Raw genomic sequence first — 14,276 nt, 5'->3', positions numbered from 1 at the left:
TCTCTTGTGATTGCACTTTGGCGGCCTTTCCATGTTGTCTAGCAGCAGCATATAAAGGGTCATTTGCACCATCTGCCAGTGGAGGTGACAGAAGCATCTCAAGTGCCAAGAGGCTATTGAAAAAAAAAAAAAAAAACAGTACAGCCTCCACAATCTACCTGCTCTTCTGCTTTTCCCTCTCTGGAATATTTCTTGGTTAAATTGATATTTTGGTGGCTTTAAAAGGCCAGTGATTATGAAAGAGTGAGACATTGTGAGCTTGCACACTGTCAGCAGGGATTAGCACTTGTTAGCTAATGTTGTGAGCTGTTTGCGTTGACAGGAGGTTGTGGGAAAGGTCTGGTTCATTTAGAGTGTGACTGCATTTGACTGCGACACTGTATAGTAATGCTAAATGGGCAGTGTTATAAGAATGAATGGTTTTTAGCAATGGTAGTGATGTGGATAAAATATCTCTACACCTATTGACTAGATGGTAAAATCTTTTACAGAAATTCAGGATGAATCTTCATGATCCACTGGCTTTTCCTCTGGCACCACTATAAGGTTGATATATTTATTTATGTATCTATTTATTTATTTTGTGATATTTGGTACAGATATTCATGGTTTCCAGACGATGAATCCTAATGATGTCGTGATTGCCTGTCACCAACAAATGAAAATTTTAACATCCAAAATTTAAATGTATCACTAAATACCAGCAAAAATAATGGTATTGTAAACATTTTAGCATGCTGACATACGCGTGTAGCTCAAAGCATAACTGTGCCTAAGTACACCCTTGCAGAGCTGCTAATATAGCTGTAGATTCTTATTCTTGGTGTAATGAGATTCAGTGAACTTATTTGAGTGTAGAACTTGATAGAGCTGTCACATTTAATGTTCATATACCTCTGATTGTCAGTGTCAAAGAAGAGAAGAGCATGCTACCAAAATTGGAGATGTAAAACTAACAGTTGTAGACAAATATTAGTGTGTCATCCTTCTTCATAAACTACTGATGAAGTGAGGGATTCCACTTTGATGGTAATTTGAGCACAGACATTCTTAGACAAGGATATTTCATGGGGGTTTATTCTGTCCCTTCGTATCTCTCTCAGAACTCCTCACTTCCAGAAACTTCCTAACAAAGTTAGTGATCATTGGTGCAATGTGTCATGCTTCTGACGGTTTGATTGTTACTGTGTTTTCACATGCAGAGGAGCGGAGAGAAAAAGAGAGCTTCATGTGTTGCTCAAGGTCCTTTTAGATACTCCCCATCCCACATCTCCCTGCACAATTAATTTTATCTTTGGGGTATTATCAAGAGGGAGCCTGGCAAAGCAGCATGACAGAAAAACGGTCCAGAACCCTGAGGCCCAGGTTGGGAATTAATCTGTTTGACAAGATCTCTCACAAACGATTTGCTTGGCTTTCCTTCAGTTGGATGTTGCCACTACCCTGCATATCTGAGGGGATGAAGAATAAGCATGTTTCAAACATAATGCAGCCTGAGTTGACTCAAAACGTTGAAGTGAGCAGTGACAGGTTGCTGTTGATGTGTTCAAAACATAAGGAAACAATGTAGCTCTGACAGGTGGTGGGTGATAGGACAACTTCAGTGTTATGCCTGTTAAGTAAGCTGTAGCATTTTTCAAATCAACCATGCGGTCATAATAATGACTTCCCATCATGGCCGGATGACATCAGCATTATTTTCTCCACAAAGCACAATAAAAAAAACTAAATCAAGCTTCCAAAAAATGGTTAGCCTTGTTCTACTCAAGCTTTCAAAACTATTGACATCAAGCAGACGTTTGATGCATTATCTAGGACGCAGAAAATTAATCAAAGTAATGATTGAATAATTATCTCAAGTGCAATTAATTAAACATGCCAATGAACTCATCTTGAACAGCTGTCCTAGCTTCACCACTTAATCACTTGTGAGAATTACCAAACACAAATGGAGGACGCCGAGTGCATGCAATAATCTCTGCAAAGTGCATTGTTTACAAACAGTAATTAATATCACACCGTGTATTAGCAGGCTAAGTGACTGCAGTGCATTTCTATAATTGTACCAGAGAGAGTTGGGTTTCTTCCCCACTCTCGCCTCAGACACGTCTTGTTAAGACAGGAGACAGATTATAACACTGAGTGCTCAACTTTCCAGATATCCACACAGGTTCTCAGTGTTTTTGATTCTTTATTTTGTGGATGCCATAGTTTCTTATTAAAATGTCAAAACCACATCATCCTTTACAGCAAAATCTATAATTTAAACTACTGCATGTCCTAGACACTATTTACCTGACAATTCATGTTCAACCCAATTTCTACACACATATAAAATTGATTTATTTTATGTTTCTGCCTGAGAACGTGAAATAGTTCCCACTGTGTTTGTTGGCAAAGAAGTGCCTTAAAGTGTCAGTGAGAACCCGTAGTGTCTCTTGAAGGGAAAGTTGTGACCACGCCAATGTGGGAGTCTGTGGCATTCTGCGATGAGGTAATTTTGGGCATCACATATACAGCTTTCATGGTCTGTGGAGCCTGACAGTCACAGCGGACTCCAGGAAATGGTCTGTGTGGTTCTGACATATGAGGGATCTATCTTCAGCAGACTAGCGTCTGGAATGAAGATTGACACCAGGCAGCAGACAGCCAAAAAATGTACTGCACAAGAACAGTCACTAGCACTTCATATGTGGTCCATTATGAGTTAAAGTTATTGTTTACTGATTATTATTATTATAATATTGCAGATCTGTACCTTAGTTCAATACAATAGACTACTGTATTATGACACACGCAAACATTATTATAATTAGTAATTACATGCACTTATTATAGCCTTTATAAAGTGGTGCTATTGTCATTAGAATATAAAACCATTATAGGATTCTGAGTCTGAAAAAGGATAATTAGCATAATCATTATGATTTTAATGTCTTTCATGGTACTGTACATGCTACTGAGATACTACAGTAATTGAAAAAAGCTTAGTGAAAACTATGTGACGCTCCGCTTTTTTCCTCTTTCTGAACTTCAAAATTCTCATGTTCAATGACAACATAGAAAATTAAATGCCTCAGAGGCACAAGGAGGGTTAATGAAATACTGCACCGATGTTCTTTTATGACACTGTGCCAGACAGGTAACCTAATAATTAATATGAGGTTGTGTATTTTCTATGTGTACATTGGATATAAAATGTGTACATGAATTAAAAAGGACAAAATTACTGTCAAGGGATGTTGCTGCCTGACCTAGTGCACCAGTAATCACCTACTTGCAGCAACTCTTGTTGTAATGCCTCAATTCTAATTCATGGAAGCTATTGGTAATGTGAGGTTGCATGAACGTTTATTACTGTTTAATTCTGGTAAGACATTTCCATAGAGTTTTCCTGTATTCCCTTCGAAGATGTGTGAAAAATAAGCAGCTGATCAAAATAACACAGAGCCTCTGCACTGGACGGAAATCTACATTTTGAGCCAGACTTTCTTTAAATAAAATGGCACCAACTCTATCAATTAATGTGTGGAATAGCAATTATCTTGAATTCTGACTTTAGTAGAAGTTTGTGATTTTCAGGGGATATGTAAGCCTTAATGGTCAATGTGTTGTTGCAACAAAACTGTTGAAGCTGTTATAGTTTCATCTTTTAATCTTTGTTGCTTTTTTCTTACTTATTTTTCTGTTTTTGTATCTATATATTCATGTCACGCTGGAGAATTATCCTAATAGCTTCAAGAATTATAGATTTTTACTGGGTTAAAAACTAAGTTTAAAGTACAAACTAATTTTGCTGCTTGTTGCCAGCAAAACATCCAGTCACTTTGATCATTTTATTGTTTGTCCCAGCAGAGTGCTTTGTTGGAATCGATTTCCCTCCAGTATAATTGGTGTCATGCCTGGTTTGGCCAAATAAGCCCTTACACCACAAGATATTCTGGCAGACTAAAAGGGCAGTGTTGACACTTTGCTTAAGAATATGTCAAGCAATTACTTTAGCAAAAAATTTTGGCGGGCCATTTTGATGTATAAAGCTCTTAGAGCAACTTGTTGTAGTATTAATGGGAATTACTCACACTTAGTCAAGAAATGTCAATTATCTAATCAACTGTCTCTTTTGTGTGTAATTTTAAGGTTACTGGGTGTTCTGTATACAATGTCGAGCATCTTACTGGCTTTCAGTAGTCTTGTTTTCCTCTGGTCTCGCTTTTCCAGTTGAATGGGGTTCATGTAACATTCAGATCATGGATGACAATAATATTTGCTGTTACCCAATTCTGCAATATATCATCTCACTTTAACTTGTGTGTTTTTAGCAGACTTTTACTGTAATTGAAGCGCATTACGACAAAATGGGTTCACCTCTGATCATTCAGTCACGCTCAGTGAAAGTCTGTAAAACCCCAATTCACTGTCAGCTATCCAGAGGAGCTTAATGTATTTTTGTTAACAGAAAAGTACAAGGTTAAAAGGTTAATATCTGGCAGTGACTACAATTCTCTACGCTATTGCAGCAGCGCATTCTCTCTCTCTCTCTCTCTCTCTCTCTCTCTCTCTCTCTCTCTCTCTCTCTCTCTCTCTCTCTCTCTCTTGCTCTCTCTCTCTCATTTGCTCTTCACAATTGTGTTATTGTGTGAGTGCACACTCACACAGGTGCACACACACACGCACATGCTACTCTCTCTCCCCCCCTCAGTGTACAAGTTGAGGCAGAGCCATCCATCCAAACCCGTAGACCATGAAATTAGGTTAAGACGTAAGGCTGTGAATGACACAGGTGTGGATACAAATGAGAACATCCGAATGAGGAAGTACAGATCCAAGGCGGCTGATACTGTAGTAGTTATAGGCATTCTGAATTATATTTCACAGCTTCCTCCTTCATTTTATTTAGCCTACTTTTCCTGTTGTGTATTAGTGGTCAGGACAGGGCATTAGCATACATGCTGGAAAGCTGTGCATAAGGATATTAGGAGCTCTGTCATATTCCAAATCTCATTTCCCATAGAAAACTTTAAAGTCGGTCAAGCTTGTCTGCACTCATCTGCTCCCTTACATAAATCTATTCATATTCAACATTCTTCAGTCTTGTTCTTTTTCTTTTCCCTTCATGTATGACTATGATTTATAAAGTGACAAGCACAACAGCAATACTTGCAGTGTCATTTTTATGATGACATTAATGTACTAACCATGTGGCCACAGACCTCTGCGATTGGACAAGTCTGCTAAACCTGGGATTCGATGACAGTGGTTTTTTGCCTTGTGCACAGCATTTTTTTTTTACATTTATTACTTCCAAAATAGGTTACAGTTAGGAAGCAAAATCTGAAGATTGCTGTATCTATGTATGTATTGTTAAAAAGCAAATATTAATAGTTTGTCAATGACTGTATGCAACTACCAAATGGTGCAAATGGTATGAAATTCATGGCATAAAAGTTAGATGCAAATTTATTTTTATCAAGTTATGTACAATAAAAACCACAGTATTTCCTTTATTGGCCCTAAAAGTGGTATTTAGTGTATAATCTGCAGATGCACATGCTAGGGAGACTGGTCTGCAACGCGTGCAGCTGCTTTTAGTGATATACATGTAAACAACATGGCAATGTTAAGTAAATTAAAACATCGTTTATTTACATATGAATTAAATGTCTTATAAAATGGACAACATCTGGTAATAGGTTTTTGCAGTTTTCACACTGTAAGAGTTGAGAAGAATTTTGGAGAGAACATTTGGAGTGCCACAAGGCTCCAGATATCTCATTTATTATATATTTAGTTTCTGCTCCCTGTTAGCTGATTGCAGCATATTGCTATCTATACATGCACAAAAGAAACCATGCAGATTGATCACAGTGAGGATCAGTGAGGTCATGGCATTTCTTTTGAATGTGGGATCAGTATGAATTCTGTGAAACATGACAGCTAATACTTCAGTTAAAATTTACATTTTCACCTTCATGCAGGCTTTATTCTGCTTAACAAAGAAGAGCAGTATTTCAATGGACAATTATTTCCTCGTGTGCTGTAAACTGCAGGCTGATAGAGGAACAGTACTGCGTTAAGAAAGGAATGAAGAGCAATTTGTTCAAGATAATTATGTAAAGGCAAGTTAATAAAGGTGATTTGGCAAGACTAGGCTCAATGCACAGGTCTGTCCAAAGGCCATCACCCAGTCTGTCTAGACTTTGGAACAGCCAACCATAAAAGAGTTTACTGTATGTATAGTCGAGATATGATGCCCCTCTAGCCGAGTCCATCCCTTTTATTTTCTCCTCTTATAATGCAGAAAAAGAATCAATGACAGTGTTGTTAAACCATTAGATTTGTCATCAAAGCGTTGTATAAAGGGTCACAGCTTTTGAAAGCTACCACATCTACAGCTGGTAATGTGAGAGCACCATATTGAATATTGCCTTTACTATAATAGGTATTGACCTCTGCATCAACGAGGATCTGCTGAGATCTGCAGTCCTTCAAACCCCACTGAGTTCAAACATGAAAAGTTTCTACTCCAATCACCACAGGTCTACATTGATACAAAAGACTGCTGAGCACTTAAAAGGGAATAAAATATGTGCAATGGTGAATGTGATATTAGCTGAATCTGATTTTGATTGATAGGGCCTTTGGGGGGTGCACGGGGTGCATGAAAGAGAGAGTCAAGAATGAATTTGCCAACTAATGATCCTTTCCGTTTTTGAATTATGTTTAACCCGCGTATTCAATATACCATGACAGTGAGAATGAAAGAGTGGAAGTGTGAGTGGAATTCCAATCAAGGAAAACAAACCCTATACACCACAGCATAGGTTTAACTAATTGCGTTGGAAGGCAGAGAAATAATTAACCTCTGTACAGTCGAAATGTTAACATGAATTATAAACAAAGACACAATACCAGTGTAGTTCTACTTCTATCCTTGGATGCACAGTTAGTATGGAATGAATTTACCAAAGTGGGGAAATCAGCTTATTTGCTTGTACGCACACACATGCACACACACAAACACACACACACACACACACACACGCATATAATACATAAGCACTTGTGGGATACCAAGGGTCAAGTGGTTTTCAATGTGGGCTATGAAAAGTCCTGACGCTAGCTAATATTTCCTGATGTGTTCTTTTTTATTTGCATACTGGGTGCTGCCTCAGCCAGCTCCTTTTGTCAGAGCTTTCTATTTGAATGTCAACACTATTATTACAGCAGGTGATGCAACAGCAGGTGTCTCTCTGCCTGTCTTTCTCATATACTCTGTCTGTCTTTCAGTGTCTTTGTGCCTCTCTCTCTCTCTCTCTCTCTCTCTCTCTCTCTCTCTCTCTCTCTCTCTCTTTCTCTCTCTCTCAGTCTCTTCTGCTTTGCTTCTCCCAGTTTTGTTTAACAGCTGTCATTATGTGTCTGCCAAATGGAATCCACTTGGAATCCACTTTTTCTACCCTTTTGCGAGCACCTCTATTTTTCTAGGCTTGACATTCTACCACTCTTTTCCCTCTCACTCTGACTGTAATGGGTGAAACAGAGAAAGCTTCTTGTTGCTGTCTTGCCTCTCTTTCCCTTTTGTTTACAGCCGAAGCCCTGACAGTGTTGCCTCTGACTAGCTTAGGGGAAAATGGACACTTTGACATTTCACACCCTGAAATGTGGCAGTGCATGGTATTACTAGTAAACACTGTTCATTACTGCCTTGACAGCTGATGACCAAGATTCAACCCTCCTGCACCTTCCTCTGCCAAGACTGCTCATAAATGAGACTTTCTAACTTCAAGATGATAGCACAAAGGTGATAGATTAATGATTTTTAGAACAAAGAGAATGGCTAAATAAATAGTTTGTAAGAGTTTGACTTGTAGCCATGAAGCTTTGTAATAAGGGAGCTCTCTGAACAGGAGCAATAAAGATTAAATCATAATTGTCACTGAAAGATATATCCTCCAATATAAGGTTAGCATCACCAAGTCTGAATTTCATGTCAAAGCAATAGAGATTTAAGGATGAGTTATTCATTTTGGGCCTATCAGTAAGCTTTCCATTTGAATTGACTGGGAAATGTTTCATGAACTTGTAAAATTAATTAGTAAAAATGTATTTCATATCTCCACATTGGAGTATGTGTTCTACTAAATGATTAAGACTTCAGCTGCAATTATGACATGGCTGTAAAAGGCTCTGTCTTATATTATACACAGTAATAAATGGTAGCTTCAGGTCAAGTGCTTCTCTACTTCCTTATTCAAGCACTGATTTATTGTTCATTCATTAAAGCATTGCTTTTTTCCAGTTTGCTATGTATGTCATTTCAAGCCAGCACATATTTGGCAAACAGACTTTAATAAGTCTGAAGTGACTAAATTGTAGAAAATATAAGCCAGTAAAATAAATGTAAATAATGATTTGTATCCACACCAATGAATGTAAAATAACTGTAATTTGCATAATGCAAATGCAGCAATAATGTATATGCAAAAGAAAAAGTGAAGGACCCAGTATACTGCCTTGTGGTTCTCCTATAGGAACAGATGGTGTGCAATCAAATTTGTTTCATCAAAGAGGAAACTCATTAAAGATGGTCACATATTTGCTCTTGACATGCTCGGTTTATTTACTAATAAGGACTCTTTCCTGCCACACACGTAAATAAATAAATAAATAAATGGTCCGTAGTTTAGAACCATCACAAAATCCTCTGAATTGAACATTTGAGGGATGATTGCTAAATTGCCACGAGTCCAAAAGTAGTAGACCTGTGCAGTCTGTGTATGTAAATTAGTCATTTTCATTTAGTGTACACAGAAGAGACTGTTTTGATTGACTGTTACTCAGTATTTAATGGTTTTTATATTTTAAATGTTCATACACATCTCCCCTTGGTTTGCACATTGGTTTTCAGCCTAATTTAATTTTACCACTGAGAAGAGACATTTGATATCTGGATCTTGCAATCAGATTTTTTTTTTTTTTTTGGTACAGATTATTAACTATAGTTCATGAGACTCTAGATGGTATGGACAAATATTGTAACCAAGGCTTCCATGCTGACTTTAAAATAATATACACTGCGTTAAGATTAATAATATACATCCAACACCACAAGATACGTGATAATGATCAAGAGCAATTAAGACTAAAACATGTCATGTGTTGGAGTCAAGAAATGTAACCATATTGCCAAACCAGCTGCAGTATCGTGCTTACACTGTAGTATATACAATAGAAATCTGATATCATTGGTTAGATGTGCAGTTCTTGGAAGTTTTCTAAAAGTCATGATGTATTTCTTTAATGAGGGAAAATGTTGTGAGTGTTAATCATGCAAATGGTAGATTTATGGGTGAGTTTTAAGATTTGAATAATAGATTTGACCATGAATCACTTGGCACTCATGCGACCATGAACCAATGATGTAACCAATATCCAATCAGCAAAGTGGATTGTTGATATCTGTAGCCAAAGATGATTCAGGGTCCCTGAATATGGCCAGAAAGTGTGTGAATTTTTAGAATGATTCTTCTGCTGGATATTTTATATTTTCTATGGGGGTGATTTGGATAATAGATAGGCAAGAGTGGACAGTTGGACAGCTATTCAGAAGGTACTTACACCTCACTAATATCCAGATGGAACCGCTAGAAAGAGCTGAATTGAGCATAATTATAGGTCTTTTTTAATATGTAATGTATTAAAGGAATTCTATTGTTACTTAGAACAAAGACACGGCATGCAGTGTATACACTGTATCAAAAAAAAAATCCACAGGTTATTGAGTCTGCATGATTATCGAGTAGAGAATTAGCCTAGATTATGCACTTTTTATCAAACAGTTTTGCCCCTGAACCTATATGTCCAATCCATGCCTATACTATAAATGTCTGACATATGAGTCTCATCATTGTGGAGATATGGAATTCATTTTGGCACAACTAAGCCTTTTAATATGATTGTCGCTAATATCATTCATATTGGCAAAATTTCCAGTTCAGTGGTTGAATATTCTCATATCCGGTGGGACCGGGAACAGCTCTTTTTTTTTTCTTTTTTTTTCCAGTAGCAATATTGCATGTCTTTTGAGTTTATGCAAAGCATCTCCAATTTTCCTCCAACAGCACTCACTCAGAGCAGCCATGGAAAATATCATTAAATGCCCTGCTAACACCCTACTGCCTCTACACACACACACACACACACACACACACACACACACACAAACACACACATACACAAACAAACAAACACACATACAAAACCACCTCTCCCTTCTCCCTACCCATACTCATTTTCCCCCTTCTTTTTCTTCCTGGCTATCACTCAGCGGCAGTGCACGAGGAAAAGAGAGTGCATTGATCTGCCAAAGTGAGCAGCCATTTCACAGGGCGAGTCTGCACAGTGCTCCTGTCCCTGAATGGGAATTGCTCATTTTACCTGGACGCCTTGCCCATAGCAGACTAGTGGGAAGCCCCGCTGGAGAGAGACAGAGGGAGGGAGGGAGCGCAGGAGTCAGGGCCCTGGTCAGGGCTTGGCAGGCGGCAGATAAGAGCTTCTCATGCTGCTACTGCGTGCACTTACTACTGCTGCTGGAGCTCAGCCTCTCTCTCTGTCTTTCACATACTGACACGCACATACACACAGCTTTTCTCCACACATGTGAGGCACTAATAATAACTTTGGCGTTCTGGTGAGTCAGCCGTCTTTCCTCAGGCAAGGATAAAAGTAAAACATGGTGCCTTTATTGAGTCTGAAATCACTAACTGTGGAATTCCCAGAACTAGCTCAGCCTGTATTCCGTTCACTGCCAAGATGCCATGTGTCCACAAGATCTAATATTGTGTCCAAAGCAGGTGCTGATGGACTGATAAACAAGCCAGTAAACTATTTATGACATTCACATGGACATCATAGGGAACAAGAAATATGTAGCTTTGTAGCTCAGAAGAGTTGTAGCTGAATAACTTGGGTCATTTGCATATAAATATGGACTGTGTCTTTTTAAATTAAACTATCAATCAGAACGAGATGAAATGTTCAACATGTAGTAAAAATGTGACTTTATTTCCAACATACCATATAATATTTTTGAATCAAGATGTTAAGTATTTCTGTCAAGATTTTTTTTTAAATAAGGTGTGTGAGATTTAGTAGCCTGCAGCTGTTATTTGAATGTGTCAGATAAACAAGCTATTAAAGTAACATTTAAGTAAAGTAAAAATTAGAATCGGATCAGACTCAGTATTGGCAAATAACCCAATGATAAAGGACTCCGGGATACAGGATCAGGGCCAAAAATATTCTGTATGCTATATGCTAATACATCTAGTATCCTCATCAGTCAGTCTTTCTCTGCTGAAGTTGTTACAAGTGGATACTGTAGTTCAAGAGCAGATTGTGTAGGGAAATCAAGTGAAACAAAAGTAGTAAATGTAGTTTTCATAGACTATTTCCTCAATAGAAAGTTTTGTCATTTCCATCGTGTAACACCAAAATTAATATACATCAACATACATCATTAATATATATCTCTGCTGTATCAGAGTTTAAATGGAAATGACAGCAGAGACTATAAATACTTTACTGTACTGTAACTTAGCTGAACAGACCCTTTAAGAAATTTGACTGTAATTCGTCATTCGTCATGATTTTTTTTTTTTTTCAGATTTCATACTGGTTTCTCAAATATGTCGTGTCAGCTAAATCTGTCTATGCCAAACTTAACTTGCATAAAAGTGGAGCCTTCAGCCCTCCACTATCTGACTCACCTCTCTGGCAGTGCTCCCCTACCCCTACACCCCTCACATCCTTCATTGTGTCCGAAACACATTCCATCCAGCCACTTCATTCCCCCACTTCATCCTTCACATGTTCTCAAATTTATTTCTCTATCTCTCTGCCCTGGTCAGCCCACTTTCCTCCCTCCATCTAGTCTATCTCTCTGCAGCTCTCCTTGCTCAGTGACAGTCTCATCACACTCTATCAATCAGGCTTGTGAGGACCGGGCGCTGTGCAGCACAGCATTGCACAGTCCTAGTCTGGGCCCATCAGTGCCAGTCAGTCTCCGTCACTCTCTCAGTCACTTTAAAAAGGTTTAGGTTGCCAGATATAGTCTGTTTCCCCCTGTTGCAGGTCAGGAGATGGGAGAGACTGAGCTGGAGTCGAGATTCAGCTTAGCGCTTGATTTGATATCACTTGACATATTCTGTGGCCTGTCTTAGCACTCAAAACAAGCCATTCTTCTTTGAAACAAAGACACATGATCAGCTTGAATGCATAGCTGATAAATTTGAATACATAAAGAAGACTCAGCATGTGATCGCATGGAATTTAAGCATCTGGGAAATGATACAAAACAGAGGTCAGAGCATTCTTGTCCTCAGCTCATCAGCTATTTTTTTTGACTGTCTTACCTGCCGCAGGCCTCATCCTGTGGTTGATGTCTCAGGAAAGAGAACTGCATAAATGAGAAAGACAGAGAGGAACAGGATAGGGATGAATAGTTTAATCAACCTGTCCATGTGAAGTAAAAACAAGGCAATTCTCTGCATTTATTACAGACACAGGAAACACTTCATAAAAATAAAGCACCAGGCAAGTTTATTACACAGTATTTGCCATAAAAAACCCTTATTGTTATATTGCTAATTTAATAAGTTTATTTATTTGGTACCATTATGTCCAAATATATATATATAGTAAGCACACACAGAATACTTGTTTTGCAACCAAATTTCAGTTGAAGGAACAGAAAATTGCATGTGCAGCAGAGAATGACTTAACCACAGTTATCGATTGGCTTTGTGAATTATAATGAAAACAAGTGTAATTACATTTTCCTTTAAGTAGCACAACAAATTAGGCTTGTGAGTTATTCTGGAAGCAAAAGAAGAGGGAAAAAAGAGTCTTGCATTTAATGTGCTGGGAAGATTTTCTCAGGCTGTTTTCTTGCTAAATGCATTAGCAGATGCTGCTGTGCCCAGGCAAGCCTGTGGACTAATATTCTTGTAAATGATTAGCTACTTATTTAACCAACGGGGAGAAATGTGCTTTGGGTGGTTACAACAAAAATGAGTTGGGGGTAAACATTTTTTTTAGCTACACTGAGCTTTAATTTGACTCATTATCTTTTAAAATGTTATTGTAGGGCTTTATGGCAGTCAAATGACATGATTAGCAGTGATGATTAGGAATGTCATGATTACAGTAGTCTGTGCTCAAACTGCTCATCCATGTTAATTCAGAGTTAGTTATCTGTGTGAATGTAGTTGACAGATTTTAATTTTTATTTGAAAGGAGACATGGAAGCATATTTATTAAAAGGCCTCTGCAGATATTAGTGGAAACTAAATCATTTAGATTTTTTCGGGTCCTAACATGTAAATGACAAGGAAACACATTACTCAGGTGAGGATATGGCTGGCTCCTAGCCCCTTCAACTTGACTTCATCAACAGTGTGTTTTGCTGAGTTCCTTGTTATCTGGGTTCTCTCTATACACCCTGTTCATGCTAATGAATTCACAAATTAAATTGTAGAACAGAGGAATATTAGGGCGCCCGCCGTTTTGATGTGGTGAGGAATACTCAATTAGACTGAATTTGGCCTCCGTAATTATTACATTATAGCTAAGATAAGTGTTCAATGGCAACAAATGCTTTGATGGACTCCATTCTGTAACAAAGGCAACGGGTGAGCAAAGACAAAAATGCCAGAACAGAAGAGTGAAAGGGTAAAAAAAAAAAAAAAAAAAGCAAGTGAGAAAGTGACAAGAAAGCTATCGCACGGGAGCCCCTGTCTGCAGCAGCCATATTTCATTACATAGCAGCGAAGCTTAGGAGGCAATCAAGCATATTTAGCCATCCTCGTCTCGCCCCCCCCAAAGCAATTATTACTCCCCAGTTTTTTACTGTGCTTTGCCATGGGGAAAATGAACCGCAGTACTTATCAGCTCAATGCATACACAAGTGACTGGGGCGGAGGACATGTAGGTGTGCGTATATGTGTGTGCGCGCGAGCATGAGCATGCGGCAACGCTCGTGTTTATGGTTTAGGGAGGTGCTGGAGGGGAGGGTGGTGGCGAGCTGACCGCTAGTGAGCAATAGGTTACCTTTTTCAATCCCATTAGCTTGGTAACATCAGCACATTTAGGAGCAGCAGGCGGAGCGAGTGGAGATACAGAGATAACCATAAACATGTCACCAAAAATGCATTGTTATTTGCATTCATATTGGAAAGAGCCAAATTGATGCGGGGTCAAACAGGGAAGGTGAGGGTTTA

General features: G+C 38.4%; 1 protein-coding gene and 1 long non-coding RNA gene across 20 annotated transcripts in view; one reads left to right on the top strand and one right to left on the bottom strand.

Annotated features, from left to right (window-relative positions):
- Nucleotides 1–14,276, top strand: part of LOC139621280 (uncharacterized) — a 563,233-nt gene that overhangs the window by 314,802 nt on the left and 234,155 nt on the right. The gene's annotated exons all lie outside the window — the stretch shown is intronic.
- Nucleotides 1–14,276, bottom strand: part of LOC139621276 (receptor-type tyrosine-protein phosphatase delta-like) — a 345,696-nt gene that overhangs the window by 191,163 nt on the left and 140,257 nt on the right. For all 19 annotated transcript variants that reach the window (XM_071477579.1, XM_071477582.1, XM_071477583.1 and 16 more), the window contains one exon: nucleotides 12,411–12,454. The gene's annotated coding sequence lies outside the window, so the exon portion shown is untranslated. The remainder of the gene's footprint in view (nucleotides 1–12,410; nucleotides 12,455–14,276) is intronic.

Source organism: Trachinotus anak, unplaced genomic scaffold, assembly GCF_046630095.1.
Source record: "Trachinotus anak isolate AG129_WGS33_773 ecotype Australia unplaced genomic scaffold, CSIRO_AGI_Tana_v1 ptg000005l, whole genome shotgun sequence".
Classification (NCBI taxonomy): Eukaryota; Metazoa; Chordata; class Actinopteri; order Carangiformes; family Carangidae; genus Trachinotus; species Trachinotus anak.
Note: the sequence above shows the minus strand (reverse complement) of the source record. Positions and strands in the feature narration are given on the sequence as shown.